The following is an 18,574-nucleotide window of genomic DNA, read 5'->3' as shown; positions in this document are numbered from 1 at the left end:
CCAGGTTTGATAGTAAAAGAACTATCTATATGCCTTAGAACTACAGTTACAGGCCTAACTCCAGCATAAATGTGTATCTACATTCATAAAACATTTACTGGATGTTTATTACATACCGTATAAATACCTCCCAAAAGTTCACAAACAGAAAACCACAAGTGAAGTTTAAATAATCACAAAATAGACTTTGGAAAGATACTAATATACAGAATCAATCAATGTTCTTAAGATGCAGGGGGACCATATAAGTCAATGAAGTTTCATCAGTATTTTTAAAATACATAAAACTTTTACAACAAAACTTGTCCATGCTGCTGTGTGCGGGGTTGGAATGGTGCTCTGTAGAATACCTTAAAATAGCACGCTGTCATAAAATTGGGCTTGGACTGGGACTGTGACAGCCACTGATTTTCAAACCCAACTGCAGGCCCTAAGGGCGTAGCAGGGCAGTTGTCTCTTGCCAGAGAGAAAATTTACCGTTAGCTGATGGGGGTGGGAGGTGGGGTGGACGGGGTGGAGGATGCATAACGTTCATGGTATCAAAGAGCTGTGCCACTCAGAACATCAGAAAGATCCCTGGTGCTTAATCTGGGGCAGAGCTAGGCAGTCATTTCAGGGTGGAAGGACGGGAGGCCACCAGCAACAAATGTAAAGGTTAGAGAAGTACCACAGGTGTTTCAAATTTACTCAACTGGACAGTGTGTATGATCAACTTGAAAGCAACAAAGTCTTGCTAGACAGTTGAAATATTTTAGGAGCCAAATGACATGAGAGCAAATAGTGCTACAGAGATACCTACCACATTAGATTTCTACAGAAATAATCCCAATGAAAGATGACTATTTAAAAAAAAAAAAGACAGGGAGGAAGGGAGGGAGAGAGGGAGAGAAAGAGAGAGGAGAGAGAGAGAGGAGAGAGAGAGGAGAGAGGAGGGAGAGGGAGAGGGAGAGGGAGAGAGAGAAAGCACAGCTTGACAAGACCAACATGAAGGGAAAACTTTAGTGGATATAATTAGACAATGGTACTATGATGCTACTGCTTTTGACTTATGATGGTTGGCTACAATCTCTTGACTTTATGATGGTATGAAAGGGTATCTATATCATCATTCTATTTTTTTATGTCACAAGGTATATATAGTCATAATTCTGTATATAACAAAGTACATGAGATAATCACCATTTTATTTAAAATCAGGCTCTGTGTTCAATTTGCCCAACTGTAGGGTATACATACATGTTTGAAATACAGTTATGGTAGACTAGATAAGCAATGATGTCCAGTCAGTTGGTAAATTAAATGTACTATTAACTTAAGCTACTTTCAATTTTCAGTGGGTTTAGGAGGATACAATCACAGAGCAAAATAAGGTGCATCTGCAATTTGCAAGTAATTAAAAATGAGAATGTTTAGAGTGAATTTTAAAAGGTATGAGAAAAACCACAAGGAAAATAAAGTAAAATATTTTTGAAAGACCCAAAGAGAGGCACAGTAAATAATCACCAAAGGAAAAACAAGTCTGATAAAGTAGGAACACAGAAGGAGCGGACTGAGGTGGTTAAGGGTGTCAGTATGAGGGCTGCTACACAAATGTGAAGATCTGAGTTTGAATCCCAAGCACCCATATGAAGAGCCAGACAAGATGCACATGCCTGTAACCTTGGCACTGGGAGACAGCTGCTGGCCATGCATCTAACCTAAACAGGCAGCTTCCAATTTAGTGAGAGACTCTGTCTCAAGACCATCAGGCAGAGAGGGTGGCAGAGGACATGACATCATCTTCTAGTCTCCTCATGCACACACAGGCATGTGCCTCAGGTGCACCACACACATGCACCACATGTGAGACAGGCCACACAGAATAAATTATGAGGAAACATACTAGTTAGTGAACATACTGGAAAATTAAGCAAATGATATTAGCAATAACAGTAAAATCTGGAAGGTATAAATTATTATTTACAGGAAAATACATAGCCCTGAGTCTTTATATCAGAAAACAAACAGGATGAAGATAGATGACCTGAGACGTTGAAAGTAGAAAAAAAAAAATTGGTGAAACAAAGAAAGTAGAACATATAAAATAGAAGTAGAATTAATATTTAATGAAACAGAAAGTAAATATCAAAACAAAAATCTGGTTCTTTGAAAACAGACAAATTTGTTATTAAGTTTTAAGAAGAAAAATACACAAGTAAACAATGTTAGGAATTTACAAATATGTGAAAAAGCAGAAGAGAACACTATATTTTTATTCATGTAGACTTCAAATTTTAAAATAATTACTAAAACTTACTTTTTTAAAAATGTGAGTGTTTTGTTTAAATGTACCACATGCGTGCAATGCCTGCCAAGGCCCGAAGTGGGCATCCATTCCCCTGGAACCGGAATTACAGACTAGGTGTGAGCCATCACAAGGGTATTCAGAACTCGACCTAAGTCTTTGGCAAGAGCAGTAAGTTGTAGTAGAATATTTTCAGGTGTGTTACTTTTGTTTATGTTGCATTTCTTTAACTCTGTGAAGCTGTGTTACTGTGCCTGTGTAAAACACCTGATGATCTAATAAAGAACTGGCCAATAACGAGGCAGGAGAAAGGATGGGCGGGGTTGGCAGGAATAGAGAATACATAGAAGGAGAACTCTGGGAGAAAGGGAGATCTAGCAAGGAGAGGGGAGAAAAATTCCAGGGTTCAGCCACCCAGCTACACAGGAAGCCATACAGAAAGAGTAAGAAACAGAAGTAAGAGAATGGGAAAAGCCCAGTGGCAAAACAAATAGATGGGATAAGTTAAGGAAAGCTGGTGAGAAACAAGCCAAACTAAGGCCAGGCATTCATAAGTAAGAATAAGCCTCCATGTGTGTTTTATTTGGGAGCTGGGTGGCAGCCCCCCAAAAGAGAAAAAACAAACAAACAACAACAGTAAGTGCCTGTAATTGCTGTGCCATTACATATGTGAATTATTATCAATTTAATTGTTATTATAATTAGCCCCTGAAATGTGAATATTTAAAAATGATCAAATAATTGGGAAAAGCAAATAGAACTTGCAACTATTTAAGAAACTGAACTGTCATAATGAAAAAAAATCTTCCTATAAATAATAGATTTTAGTACAAAATTTCTGTGGTGATCTCTTATTTAGATCATGAATTTATATAGAAAGGATTCCTATGCCTAGTTCTTATTTAACATGCTTATCTTGCCCTAAAATGCACTATCAATTCATTGATAGGGATATGTACTATCCAAAAAAATCTTATTAGGACATCAATCAGCTTCTACAGAACCTACCTACTGCAGGCTGTTTCACATTTACCACTAGAGACAGGAATATTAAAAAGGCTTAAAGTAGAGAAAGTAATAAACTTACAAGGCAAATGTTGAGTTCCTAAATGGACAGAAAAGGGAAAGCGAGTCAGAGTGGACTGAGCTTCACACATGTATTGATAGCGTAGCTAGAGGCACAGGTTACACATGCAGAGGCAATAGCAATCCTTTAGAAAAACATTTTTTTTTTTCTTTTTCAAGACAGGGTTTCTCTGTGTAGCCCTGGCTGTCCTGGAACTTGCTCTGTAGTCCAGGCTGGCCTCAAACTCACAGAGATCCGCCTGCTTGCCTCCTGAGCGCTGGGATTAAAGACATGTACCACCACCCAGCAGGAAAGAAATGTACGTCTTAAAGCCAATGCCACTCTTCATCTCTCCAACATAACACTGGTCCCTAAACTAAACTTTCTAACTGTAATAGCCATTCAGAAACCAGGCTCACACCTAAATACAAGCTCCGACCATTCCAGGTAACTAGCTTCCGCAATTAGCCCTATAAAACAAAGGGCTCTGGACCTGGGATCTTCAGATTTAGGGAGTCAACTGTTCGGAGACCCCCACCATCAGACCAGGGAGCAGCAGAGTCACCACCGCCCAGCACCTACTTCCATCTTCAGAAATCCACCACCAGGCAGAATACAGGAGTGGAGCAGAACGCGACACCAGCCAGGGGAGAACACCTTCTGACTGCTCCGGACAGTCAGCCCGAACTTGCCCCACAACATAGGTATTTGCTCCCAGCTTTCGTGACACGTGGCTGCCACCTACCAGCACTGCCATTATTACAATGTCGAAATGCACACAACCAGAGTCATCCCCCAGAAGGTGTCTCTGGGGTCAGGCCTGCTTCCAAGAGTATACAGTTCTTATATAACTGCAGCTTTTGCTTTTCCAACCTCTATCTAGAGGGAATATTACTCCCCACTTTTAATGTCCTTTTATATTTTATACTTTTATATAAAAAAGAAGCTTTAATATTCCAAAAGGTGGATCATCTTTCCTTTGTAGGAATATTTTTTAAAAAACAGTTAATCAGACATACAATAAAGATTTCCATGATTGTTACTATGCTTTAACCCTTTCCCTTCAGATTTTAAACTATAACTAGCATCAAGAAATTTATAGTAATATAACATTATTTGCTCACTAAATATGGAGAAACTTCTGAGTACTGGAAAAGGCAGAGAAATATTTAGACACGTTTCCATGACTCTCCTCTTAAATATGGAAACAAAAAATGGATTTATATTTAGTAACAGCTAAAAATAATTAAAAATAGCAAGTCAGATAAATATATATTATACCATCCACTCAGACAACATGTTTTAATTCTACCAGCAGATATGACATACTTTCACAAAATTAGTGGGAATTGGGACTTATGTACATCTGCTTCAAAAGAAAGCCAACACCTCCCAAGTCAGCCACCCCGTGATGATGAATCTTTTGCTTCAATTTGGGTCTCAAGAGGTCATGAACAAGATACCTGAGAAGCAGGATCTGCTTTCCACTTACTGCCTATGACATGAATAAAAATAAAGCAAATGCAAAAGATGCTCTTTTCACCCAGTAGATGGCATTACTCCAAAATCCTCAACATTCCTTAAAAATCCCGAAGACTGAGGTCTGTGGCGGAGGTCTCTGATAGGGGACTTAGCAACAAGAAGTTCCCCTGCACTGGAAACGTACAGAGCGACACTCCAGCTCTGCGTGCCGATTTACCCCACTCACTCTTTTTTACTCCTTCCTAGCACTACAGAAGGAAATGAGAAACGCAGGAGCAAACGGGACCAAAAAGTGCTCTGCCTGGCTCCCCAGTGATGCACAGCGTCAGTTTAATGCAGCTTCCTTCCAGGAGACATTTGATATCATGGGATGCAGAGATAAAAACACGCTGTATTCAACAGCTCTAAACATCCAGGCAGCTGTCCAATAGAAAAGAATAATTAGCTAGAAATAAATCCACTGGCTTTAATAGGATTCAAGTATAGAAGGCACAAAGCTTAAATCAATGTATCAACAAAGGGAAATCTTAAATACCTTATTTTAGGAGTTGAAAGAAATTATTATAAAGGGAAAATTTTCCTTTTATGTACTGTTGAACAAAAGACATTAAACAAAATTAAAATCCAAAGGAAACTATGGTGCATACATAAATTAAGTGCCTGGGAAAAAAAAATCTAATTAAGCTTGAAGGTTTCAAATGAACAAAACTGCACTAACATGTTTTTATGTATCAGCTATTTCCTGGGGTGATTAAAAAAATTGAAACACACTCTGCAAATTTCAATTGTTTTATCAACTTTTGTATTTAGATGTCTGCAACATCAACACACAGTTTGCATTTGCTTGTATAACTTAATAATTGCCCGGTTCGAAGATCTTTATCTGTCAAACTGACCAAGCGACTGGAGCGGTCTCTAGCGAAGTGGCTGGCATGCTGGCTGTGAAACTGTCAGTAAGAGGATTCAGGTAGGAGTCAACTGAGGAGAGAAAACGATCGGCACAACTCCCCGAATACTTAAATGGCAATGGTAAAGTGAATATCTGAGATTATAGGTGACATTCTTAAACAAGAAAGAGGGGTGACTTAGTGCACAATTTTTTCAGTCAGTATTCCCCCCTTTGTAAAATGTTTTGTATTTTTTCTGACAGCTAAAATATTCATTCTATTTTAAAAAGAATTACAGTTCTATTAAGTAAAAGTTATAAATTAAAACTGTCTATATGTAATTAAAATGGTTTCTCCTAGTAGAGTAAGAGATTCAAATTCAGTTTTTTTTTAACATATTAAGATTATTAATGCATGTTATTATTATTATCATTATTGCTATTGTTATCATTGTCTGCATTCTTGTCTTGGTACTAAATAGAATTCTGGAAATCATAAACAGCCTTAATTATATCCTAAAAGAAAATCATAAGCCTTAGAGTGAAAGAAAGAAAAAAGATCTGAATAAATTTCAACTGTGACTTTGCACATGCATATTAATTTAGTTTCAGCTAGTTGACTGAGAATTAGAGTAAGCCAATGATTTAGATAATAGCCATATGTACATTATCTCTCTGCTGGGAAGGACAGCAAAATTCACTGAATCTTTAGACATGCAGAGCATGTGGAGTTTGAGAGTTTTGCAGAATATCACGATGCATACATTGAGTAGGCAGTTGGACATGATGGTAGGAAACTCAAGTGAGAGGGCTGGGTGTAAGACAAGGTTTGGAAATCATCAGCATGTATAGCAACTGAAGCTATAGGAGTGGGTGCATTTAAGAAAGAATTCTGGGGGGAACAGAAGGATGCAAGAGCTGCCAGATAAGTAGGAATACTTTTAGAAACCTGAAGGAACAGTCAGAATGATAAAATGACACCAAGAAAGGAGTACCGTGGCTAAAGTTTTAAAGAAGTTAGTCACATGACAAAATGAAAAGAATACACCCAGTAATCTTACCCAAGCAGCTTGAGCTGCTAATGAAGGTGGGCACAAAATTGCAGGGGTAGGTAAGAAAGCTGAGATCAGAGACACGGGTCTATCGTCTATTAGAGAAAGAAAAACCATGCTTAGCACCTTTTCAATGTGCAGGCACTGAGCTAGGACACACTGAGAACCTACACATTGTGGAGAAATACTGGTAAACGCAATGGTCCTCACAGCACTTACAATCTGCTAGGGAGGGCCAAATATAGCAGTAGCTGATTTCTAAGTGCATACAATAGAAACTTTGGTTTAGTTTTTTAAAGGAAATGTTGGATAGCTCATATCATTGTGCAAGGATTGAAGAAAACAGGCTTCAACACTGTGTAATGAGAAAAGAACTATTAAAAATGCCAAGAACTAGTCCCATAAAATATTATTTGGCCAGTAAGATGACTCAGTGGGTAGAGGCACTTGCCAACGAGCCTGGCATTCTGAGTTCAACCCCTAGTACCTGCATGGCTTATGGAGAGAACAAAACTGCTCCTGCAAATTGCCCTCTGACTTCCACATGCACACCATAGCATCTGTGTATCTGTGTCCCCCCGGCCCCATAAGTTAACATCGTAACAACAGCCACCAAAAGCTATGGCTGCTGTCATTAAGCATTAGGTGTGACAGTTCACTCCAACTTAACGTGCTGGTACAACACAGTGAATAAGGCCTCCATCCCGAGGGTTCTGCTGCCCTCCCCGCAGTTATTGTCCCACTGTGCCCACTGCCAGGAAGGTTTTCTGCTACTGTATACATTTTATCACTAACTCATGAATTCATAAGTGGGGCAGACATTTCTTATTGGCAGATTCTAGATCATATGTTCACATTCTGGCTACAAGGCAAGCTGGGGGTGTGTGAATATAGATCCTTGACTAAAGGAAGGCCGGCTCTACCCTTCAGTAAGACAGAAGGTACAGGAATACAAACAGGAAAAGGCTCACACAAAGAACTGCTATGCTACGAAGAAAGTATCTATAACAAAGTAAGGAATTCTCATTAACAGTAGCAAGGCAGCTTATTTTCCTCTCTCATAAAAATGGTGGAAGATAAGAGTCTGGGGTTTAAATGATAGCATATCGGCTATCTAAAGGGCTTCGCATCCCTTCTCTGTGGATGCTCTGTGCTCTTAAAGTGCCCTCTCAGCCTGCGGTGAGTAAAAGGGCAGCTGAAGCATTCACACTGCTCTAGCCCAAGGGAAAGAGGGGGCAAAGGAGTATGGCTTTCCCATTAGAAATAGGGAACGGTCGTTCAGTATGTGGCCCGATGCCAGCTAGAGCTAAGAGTTCTCAACAGGAAGAAAAGTGCCGCCTAACGGATGCAAGCCGCAGCACCCAGCGCAGCAGCACACGGGAGAGCAAGCGCCACAGCAGCAGGCCAGAGGATAGCAATGAGGAATGAGTGCTGCTGGGACCCAAGCAGCCCCGAGACCGCAAAGTGCAGAGCTGATCTAGAAAGGAAGGCAGGTCTCCAGGAAAAAGAGGTAGGTAAACGACCAGCAAAGGTGGGTAGCAAGACAGAGGGTTAAAGGTCAGAGAGAAAAGCGGGAGAGGGAAGTGGTAAGAGGTCAGGGACTGCAGAGGGCAAAGACCTGGCATGATAACCTAAAAAAAAAAGGAATTGAAGAATCCCGTGAGTTAGAGGCTAGAAACCCAAGTGGCGGGTGAGACTGTTCACAAGGATGGTGGGAACCCGATTCTGTGGAATGCCTCTTAAATGCAGCAGCCTGGACATAATGCATAGGGATAGTATGAAGTTACTGAATTAAAGCAACGGTCATATGACCACACCTGTGATTTAGCAATCCCACTCAGACCAGCATGTAGGGCCTGGAGTAGAGAAAGACAGGTAGGAAACCAAGCAGAAGGCAGCTGTAGTCCAGGAGGAAAGCATTAAAGCACAGTCTAGGATAGAGAGCCCAGGAGAGGGACAGGCCAGGGACTCAAAGCTACTTAGAGAGGATGACTGGCCCTCCTTTGTACCTGAAGGGAGGTTGACAGTGACTCAGAAAAATAGTGCCAAGTCTCATCCTCAAGTTTCTGTGGGAGATGTCTAGTTGGAGATGGCTGCTGTTCACTAAGACTACTTGACTATTCAACAAAATTTTTGCTTTTTTTTTTTTAAGATAAGATTTTAACTTTTAACATGGTGAGCCTGAAATACCTGTCAGCTATTGTCTTCTAGTGGTTGGAATCAGAAAAACAGAGGAAGGGCCTAATGTATTGAGGGTGAGGAGCAGTGAAGCCATGATGAACTAACTCTGTGGCTCAGAGAAAGGAATAGTGTGACCACGGAGTGGCTGAGAAAAGCCCCCATTAGTCCAGTCTCTTAAGGGAGGACACGGGACGTGTTTCTCACTTCTCAAGATTCTGTTTTGTGGTTCTGGGGTGGAACCTATAAAACCTAACACTCAAAAGCATTCTACCCTATACTGCGCCACAGCAGCTGCCCTAAATCGGTGCGGACCAATGACCTGATCCATTAATCTCCATGGAAGGGGGGGGAGGGGGGCGGAGCTTCATGGTTAAACCACTTTTAAAGAGGTTTCATTTTATATTTGGCCCTCTATACCTCTTTTCTTCCTGGAGAGTCACAGTACATGATAATGAATTAAAAGCTCTAACGAGTTATATATTTAGTTATTATAACATATTTAACTCTGTTGCAAAAAACTGTTACCCAAACTTACTTGGCTTCAAAATACTTTCAGCTTCTAACACCTAAAAGTATGAAAAACAGATGGAGCCAGAGAACCAGTTGTGGGGCACTTAGCTAGCTGAAGTAGGGCCATTCCAGGGCCGTCTAAGCTACAAGGCAAAAAGCCTGCCTCAAAGACAAATAAATGAATAAATAATGAAAAGAAACCTGGAAACATCAGTATGCTCTGAACAAAACATAGGGAGTGGCTATAAGCCGGGACGACAGGCGGCAGAGGCCGGCAGCAAAGGCCAGGGCAAGGTTCTACAGCAGCCCTCGAAGCAAGGATACACAGAACACAAATGCAGGGACAGGAAGGGACAACAGAAGACACAGTCAGGAAAAGGAAAAAGGAAAAACTGACCAGCGAGCGAGACAAGGAAGGCATTTCATAAAAAGCACTGGATCCTACATCGCTTCCCAAGGCCCTAGTTCATGTCATTGTCCTAGAGAGCTTTTCACAATGGACAATGCTCTTTCACAATGGATAACGCTCTTTCACAATGGATAAGGTAGCAGTGGGAAACCCATGAGCCTTGGAAGGCAAGGGCCTCGGCTAGCTCCCAGCTCACTCACATCCTGGTTACCTGAGCAGCCAGCGCATGCTCACACAGCTGATGAACTAACAGTGCTGCCGACCATCACCACTCCACACCCTGCTTTTTATATGCTCATCCGCTCACCAGTCACAATGCTTCAAGAACGATGGAATTGAAGCTGAGCAAATTCAAACAATTTGCTTGAGAAAACCTTGAGAGGGATGATTTGAATAACAAGAGCAAAAATTTGTAAATGAATTGTAAAATTCCACACAAATTTTAGGTATTACACAAAAGAATATGCATACAGATATGACTTTGGTATCCATATGCACTTGTCAATCACTCTTTTTAATATTTAAAAATTTGCAAAATATTTTAATGTTTTTTAAAAGCAATTATAAAATTTTATGTATATGGGTGTTTTGTCTGAATATATGGTCTCTGCACCTGGTGCCCAGAGTAGCCAGAAGAGGGAGTTAGATCCCCTGGAAGTGTAGTTACAGATGGTTGTGAGCTGCCATGTGGGTGCTGGGAATCGAAACTGGGTCCTATCTAAGAGTAGTCAATGCTCGTAACCACAAAGCTCTGTCTCCAGCCCCTATCAATCATTTTAAAGACTACTCTTAGTAATAATCAAGGCTTGAGAGATGCTATTATGAGTTTCTTAAGCACTAAATACTAATTGACATCTTTTTTCAAAACCAGAGATTTAGCATTACTGAATTTTTAGATATTCTGGTAAGTCACATGATCACTGAGTTTAAACAAGGAGAAAAATCAAGTTTCATTTAAGATATTAACTAACAAGACAGTAACACATTCATTAGACACATTTATAAGAATGATTAAGTCAGGTTTTAATATAACTTCTGGCTTAGTTGGGGTTTTTATTGCTGTGGAGAGACACCATGACCACAGCAACTCTTATAAAGGAAAAACATTTAATTGGGTGGCTTACATTTTCAATGGTTCAGTCCATTGTCATCATAGTGAGACATGGTGATGTGCAGGCAGACATGGTGCTGGAGAAGGAGCTCAGAGTCCTTACATTTTGACTCACAGGCAACTGGAAGTGGTCTGAGACACTGGGAGTGGCTTAAGCACATATGAGACCTCAAAGCCCACCCCCACAGTGACACACTTCCTCCAACAAGGCCACACCCACTCCAACAAAGCCACATTCCCTTTGGGAGCCATTTTCTTTCAAACCACAACTTCTAACTTAAAAATAAGCATATGCATATTTAAGTATAGCCAAGTGTATGGTACATGCTTACAATCCCAATACACAGGAGATGGTGGCATGAGGAGCATGAGTTTGAGGCCAGCCTGGGCTACATAGCAAGACCCTAGATCAAAAATAAATAAACAAGTCTTACCATAGGGAAAAGTATATCCTACAGTCATACAAGATCTAGCTTGTCAGTATCTATTGAGAGAGCCTAGGGGCTAAACTAGACTATTTTGCATTCAGTGCTCTGGATAACCCATTATCTCAGAAAAGCTTTAACATCTTAGGGATGAGTCTTTGATCTAAAAAGCTCTTTATATGATCACACAGTCCTTATATAGTCTCCTCAGGCAAAACATTATTCACCTAATAAGTGCCAGTTATCAGTCCAGGAACTGAGGATACAAAGATGAGTGTGATTTTTAATCTTTCTTCAAGGCACACTGGGTCTAATGAAGGTACTGTCAACACCAAGGTTACTAGCAAATGTCAGTTTTGTTTCAAATTTTTAGTTAAGCAAAAATGTAATATGGCATAACTAACTTCCATTTTGGACATCAGTTTTTACAAAACGAAGGACAAAAAGGCTATTTAGAAAAAAAAAAAAATCAAAAAGCCAAACAGGAAGTCAGATCATGTAACTATTCTACTTAAAATCTCTCAAGAGCTTCCAAACGTATTTCGAATAAAAATCAAATCTGTACCATAGCCAGTGAGCCTTGCTTGGGCTGGTATCAGACAGTAGCTGACCTCACTTCCTGTTACTCTCTTCTTTGTTCACTGGAGGAGAGCTGCAAGCCTTCCTTCTAGGAACGAAAGCCATTCCTGCCTTTAGGCCTTTCCTCAAACCATTCAGCTAAATGCAGAACCCACTCATTCCTCTCCCTATCTCACAGAACCCACTCATTCCTCTCCCTATCTCACAGAACCCACTCGTTCCTCTCCCTATCTATCTTGTGGAACCCACACGTTCCTCTCCCTATCTTGTAGAACCCACTCGTTCCTCTCCCTATCTCACAGAACCCACTCATTCCTCTCCCTATCTTGTAGAACCCACACGTTCCTCTCCCTATCTATCTGTTTCACAGATCCATAACATTCATATATTTTCTTTATCTGATAGTAAACTGTTTATTGCTCAACCATGTTTTCTAAAAGGAGAATGATAGAGCATATACCTTTTATATTTTATTTGCCAAAGTCGAGTATCACTTACAATCAAAAATCAAGTGTATTGTATGTATTCAATAAATGTGTATGAATGAATCAAAGAATTACTGAATGCTTGAGCTAGGATTCAAACTCAGCTTCTAATCCTAGACTGCTGGCAAAGTCAGGACTGAATCTGCTTTATTTCTGTATCCTCCTCATCCTACACTGCTTTATGTAAAATATACTATTAATATGTGCTAACTGAATAAAGTAACAGTTTAGATTTCAAGCCTTACACTTTTAGGTACCAGAATAACAGAAACAGTATGTGAGTACCTAAAAGGACAAAAGCAATTCCTACCACTCTGTCTTTCCACAGTGCCTTCTAATCCTGCCTACCGTTTTTCCCATCTTAAGACAATTCCTGCTCTGACTTCAAGGGCCACAGCTCGTTTTTGTTTATAAGTCTTCCCCAGAACTAATGAAAGAAACAGAACACAACTTCAAAATTCTACAGCAATTCGCTCCCACCCTCTACAAATGACCACTATTCCAGAGTGTGCATCTTTCTTCCCTCTCACCCTCCCTCCAGCTACTTACCATTTTCCTTCCATGTCCTCCAGCCAACCTCTTCCTCCCAGCCCTCTTTCTCTTTCCCTGACTTCTCTGTTCTTCTAGGTTGTTAAAGAGAGTAGCTTAAAATGAATTGACAGCAAAGGAAAGAGAGAACGGGATGGTAATAGATTGTACTCCTCTTAAAGTACATGACTATATCTTTAGTATTAATTCTCCCCCTCCCCACAAACCTGTTCATTCATGGGACCGATAAGGAATGAGACAGTCTTACTTACAATTTTAATTACCAAATTTCTCAGGTCCTAAGATCCTAAAGAAAGGACATTTAAATTTACTCAACCTATCATAAACTATACAAATATTTCATGGTATTACGAAAAAAATCTAATACAAAGCTGGAATCCTTCAGTGGTAATGTTTAATGTTCAAGAGTGCTCTTTATCCTTTTATAGGATATTCCAACAGGTTTCCCAATCAAGCTGCTAAAATGCTCCATATATTGAATAGCCTACAGCTGGTTATCTGTTCTACCAGGCTTTTATATCCTAAGAAAACATTAATTCCTACAGTTTTAAAGCAGTACCTTTCCCATTGGTTAGCACAATTTATAATTGCAATATAGTACTCTAACTCATTGACTTCATCCCCAGGACATCATGGTTGTTACATAAAGGCACATGAACATTAGGTAGGCAATGGGAAAGCTATAAGCCAATAGCATGGCACAAGGGAGAACAAAAGACAAACTGAGCGTGTACAACCATGCAAATGCAGAGACCTCAACACATTTCAAAGGGCTGTGGTGCAAATATTGTGTAGGACAGCAAAGTGCTAGTCATCACTATACAAAGCATCATATTTCCTTGAGAACACAAGAAAGAGTACAGGTATCAGAGATATTTATTAAAGTATAGACATTTCAAAAAAAAAATCAGCTATCCAGAGCAATTGTTCTCTAGGGTTCAGCACAGCTGGTCCCAGTGTATTGGTGTTTATAGTGTATTAGGAAATCATCACAAGCCTAGGTATTTTATCCTCATCCTGCTGCTCCTCCAGTGATTTAGCTCTGCATTTGGTACATAGAACTAGATTTTATTCATTACACCTAAATGTTTTCCCATTAACTGGTTAATTTAAATTAGAATGTTAACAGTATGAAAAAAAAGAATCATTCCTGCTATTTCAGCAATGAAACTATTTGAAACAATATTTCTAAGTCTTTAAAAGTTAGAAAAAAATTATAGGAAGTATATTACAAAGATATTCTTGGTTAGATTTTTTTAAGTACATACTAATCAATAAAGACCAGCCTATAACTATACCTTCCAATTGGAGAGAATCTGGGGGTGCAATGGAAACACACAGTACTGGCAGACACTTACTCTTAAGAAACAGGACTCTGTGTTTATATTGTTCTGTTAATAGCATTTAGCTAACAAGTAGGGTTACTAATAGACAGAAAAAAAAAAACATAATGAAGCACTGAATAGTGGACAGCAGTCATTCATGCTCTGCTGGTCAATAGCTACGGGAGAGAAGAAAGTCAGCTCCCTAAATCTTGGGCAGCTATTAAAAAAAGAAAAAAGGACTCCTTTCTTGTTAAAGCTCAAGAGAATATGAAGAGGAATGAAAGAGAAAAAACTCAGACTGATTATGCTGTCAATTTTAGTTGTCATAATGTGCTTCAGAGATAAAACATTCCTCTGAATGGCAATTGAACAGATGGAAATTTTCATTTTTGGTTAACTGGATGGAAGAATTGGACCAGTACCTAAAATGACATTGAAAACGAAGCTCAAACCCCCTCCCACAAGAAGGAAACAGATGCATCACTCCAGATACAAAATAAATTATTGAACAGTGCATATATTATATTGGCATCATTGTATCCAACTGTACATCTGCACAGTGTTTTAGTGTCCTGGTGAGAGAACAGACATTTCTGAAAGGGGAAATAGGCAACTATTGAAGTGAGTCAGAGAAGTGCACCATTTGGGTAAGAAAAGCCTAAGCAACACTTCACTGAATTTGAAGTTATTCATGCTGAGAGGAAAAAGGAACCATAAATTATCCTTTTTCCAATGCCCTTGAACTTCTGCAATGATTAAACCGGGATAAATTTTGAAATACAAAACCACATTTTCAGAATCTTAAATCAGAATGAATATGCAATAATACTCTTAAGACCCTAAAGGACTAGGGGTGAATGTCGTCCTCTCCTAATCCAACAGATGAGTGTGCCGGATATTAAACAAGACCACATTCCTGATCTTAAGCAGAGACTACAAAGGTCTCACAGAGCAGGGAATGAAAAGGCTGTGGTGACTTCAGTTAAGTGACCCTGGGAGGATGGACTAAAGGAGCGAGCTGGAAAGGGGACAATGGCGGCACCGCTCTGGTCCTCCCCTAGCCCACCCTGTCCACTGCCAGAGCTGATCCACTGCCAAGGCTCCCACCATCCTACACATCCACTCCATCTCCCCATCAGCATTTCCTCCATGTCTTAATCCAGCTGGAGAGAAGCCCGGTTTTCCAGGGCAAACAAAGCAAAGCAGGGTTTGCCATTTTGTTTCATTTTTAGAGATAACCTGAGCTGGCACTGGACCAGTGATGGCCCTGTCACAAACAGAGATGTTACAGGATGGTCTGACCAGGGCATATAGATGATGCCCGAGATGCCAAGTCCTGAGGTTAGTGTCTAAAAGAGAAAAACACCAAGGGAAAAATGTCTCTAATATAAGACCTTGCAGTGGTAACAGAAAGTCTGACTTCCTTTTATTTATTAAATCATTCATCACAATGTAATAAGCTTTAATATCTAAAGAGATAGAATATTTATCACACATAGCTTCCAACCAAACTATATTTAATAAGGATTCACTACCTTGAGACCAATAGTCTGCCTACCCGACTGTCAGAACAGCACAGGTGAGAAAAATATGTTCAGTGCAATGCCACCAGATAGTAATGGAAAGCAGACAGCACATGGGCACGATCACAAGTCTGGAATGCTGATTCACAAGCTTCACGATGGTATTTAGGAAGAGTATTTATTTTAGAAATAAAAGTTGCATGGGGAACTGTTGCAAATCTTTTGCATTCTTGCAGTCATTTTTAAACGCAGGCAATTGTGGAGTGGGGAAGAGCTCATTAAATACGCAGGAAGACAAATGTAACGTAAAAGCAAAAGTATAAGGAGGGTGGGCCCATCTGGACTTATTAGAGAGAGAAAAGCCTTGAGGGGAATAGCTGGGGATATGGGATAGGAGAAATAGTTAGAAAGTAATTGGGGATGGGGAGCCCGCCTTGGCTTCTTCCCCTGGGGTGTGTCTGCCAAGGAAGGAGAGTAAGAATAGAACCTTTAGAATGGTATCAGGTGGTGGCTGGATGCCCAAAGAGCGTCTGTCATTAGAAAAAGGCCATAGTGTGATACGGTAATGACTCACAGAAGAACGAGAGAAAGAAGTGGTCCAGAAGTCACACTCTGTCCCTCTGCCTCCTTCCAAAGCTCTATTTAAACTCACGCTGTGCTGTTTCTATTCCTCATTCTTGACTTGCAGCACCTCCCTTGCTGGCTGCAATCAGTCTTCTGTTAACATGACCGGGCATCTTATTGATGTATGACCTAAAGCACACTATTCCGCAAACGTCTACGTATGCTAGATGCTCCTTCTCCGCAGTCATGGGTCGTGGGATGTCAGAGGAAGCTGATGGATGAGCCATCAAAGAGCCACGTGAAAAGCTGCGACTGGCAGGTTGACCATGTACACAGACGTCCCAGTTCCTCCACACTGGAGGCTGATGGAAGGTCAAAGGGTCAACTCCAAGGAAGCACTGTGCTTTCATTTCAGTAAGTTGGGCTTTTCTACTCACATTTTACATTTGTTTATTTATTTATTGTGTATGAGCACACACATTCTTTTGTATCATGTCATGGCATGTGTGTAGAGGTCAGGGGATAACTTGTAGGAGTTGGTTCTCTTTCTACTACAGTGTGGGTCACAGGGCTCAAATCCAGGCCTGGGTCATCAGGCTAGCAGAAAATGCCTTTCCCGATTAAGGCATCTTGCCAACCCTAAGTTTGACTCTTACTTTTTATTATCATTAGAGAAACATACCTAAGATTTTATTTTAATATCTGTATGACTTTCTATCAACATTTATTAACATTAAACACAAAATAAGGTAATTTACAAGTAAAGCATTAGCTTTACTTAGCACCACTTAGAAAGTGCTGAATGATTAGTACTTGGTGGTGGATGAACCCAAGGGGCTGGGCTTCCCTCTCTCAACATAACATCTCAAATGTGACAGCAAAATGCCCAAGTGCCGTTAATGGAACCATGCAGCACACAATTATCATTAAATCCACACCCCCCCCCTCAAAGGGATTTTCACTTTGCTTGCTCAGCTTTGTGAAGATTTGCAAATTTTTAATGCTGACAAGTTATATAAACAAAAATTTTTCAAAAAGTTTTATTATACTCCTTAGCAAGCAATTATAACTATATTTTAATTTTTCCTTTATGCTGTCCTCTAACATTTTTATTTAGTCTGCCAAAAATTATTATATAAATTCCGGACCAAAAAAATAAAATTCTTTTAGAATTCTAAACATGATCAGCTTTTCTGTTATAAAAGGCAAAAACTTACAATAAAGTAAACAATATTAGTAAGACATTAAATTTTTCTTTTTATTTTCTATGTGTGTGGGTGATTTGATTGAATATATGTCTATGCTCTAGATGTGTGCCTGGTGCCAGCAGAGGCCAGAAGAGGGGTCGGACCCCCTGAGACTGGAGTTCTAGTTGGCTGTGGGCCACTACATAGGTGCTGGGAATCGAACCCAGGTCCTCTGGAAAAACAGCAAGTGGTATAACTGCTGAACCAACTTTCCAGCCCCAGAACATTTCATTTTTAAAGAACTTTGGCTAAATAGGTCAAGAAAATGATATTCCACAGCATAATTTTCCAAAACACACAGTACAAATACTAACATGAACAGCATTATTCACCTGTTAATAAAACTTAACTGTTCACTTTATTTATTTATTTATTTATTTATTTTTAGTGTGTCAAGCAGGATTGGAATTTACCATTTTTTAGGCCTAATCTAGTATCTAAAATCATCCATTATACAAGTCTCACTAGAAAATAGTTTGCATTCTTTAGAACACTTTTAATTCACTGCCAATCCCATCTATTCCTGTCTTGATCTGGTTTAGATGGCCATGCCACATTGCTAGAACTTGTACTCATATATTACTTTGTTTCTTTTTTTATGTGCATATAAGTGTGTCTCTGTGTGGGCTTGTGTATTGAGTGTAGCATCCTTGGAGGGCAGAAGGGGATACTGGATTCCATGCAGCTGGAATTACATGTTGATTTATTATATTTAATTGAGGTAAAATACACATAACATAAATTTTACTATTTTAAAGTAGAAAATCCAGTGGTAAAAAGTGCATTCACAGTGCAAACCCTCCCTTACCTAGCTCCAAAGTAGTTTCGTCATCCCAAAAGAAAAAAAATCACCACAGTTGTAAGCGGCCACTTCCTGCCCCACAGTTCCCTGTAGT

General features: G+C 39.8%; 1 protein-coding gene across 2 annotated transcripts in view; it reads right to left on the bottom strand.

Annotated features, from left to right (window-relative positions):
- Window positions 1-18,574, bottom strand: part of Ndufaf2 (NADH:ubiquinone oxidoreductase complex assembly factor 2) — a 118,439-nt gene that overhangs the window by 84,349 nt on the left and 15,516 nt on the right. The window lies entirely within an intron of this gene.

The sequence above is a fragment of the Peromyscus maniculatus genome, chromosome 15, assembly GCF_049852395.1.
Source record: "Peromyscus maniculatus bairdii isolate BWxNUB_F1_BW_parent chromosome 15, HU_Pman_BW_mat_3.1, whole genome shotgun sequence".
Classification (NCBI taxonomy): Eukaryota; Metazoa; Chordata; class Mammalia; order Rodentia; family Cricetidae; genus Peromyscus; species Peromyscus maniculatus.
Note: the sequence above shows the minus strand (reverse complement) of the source record. Positions and strands in the feature narration are given on the sequence as shown.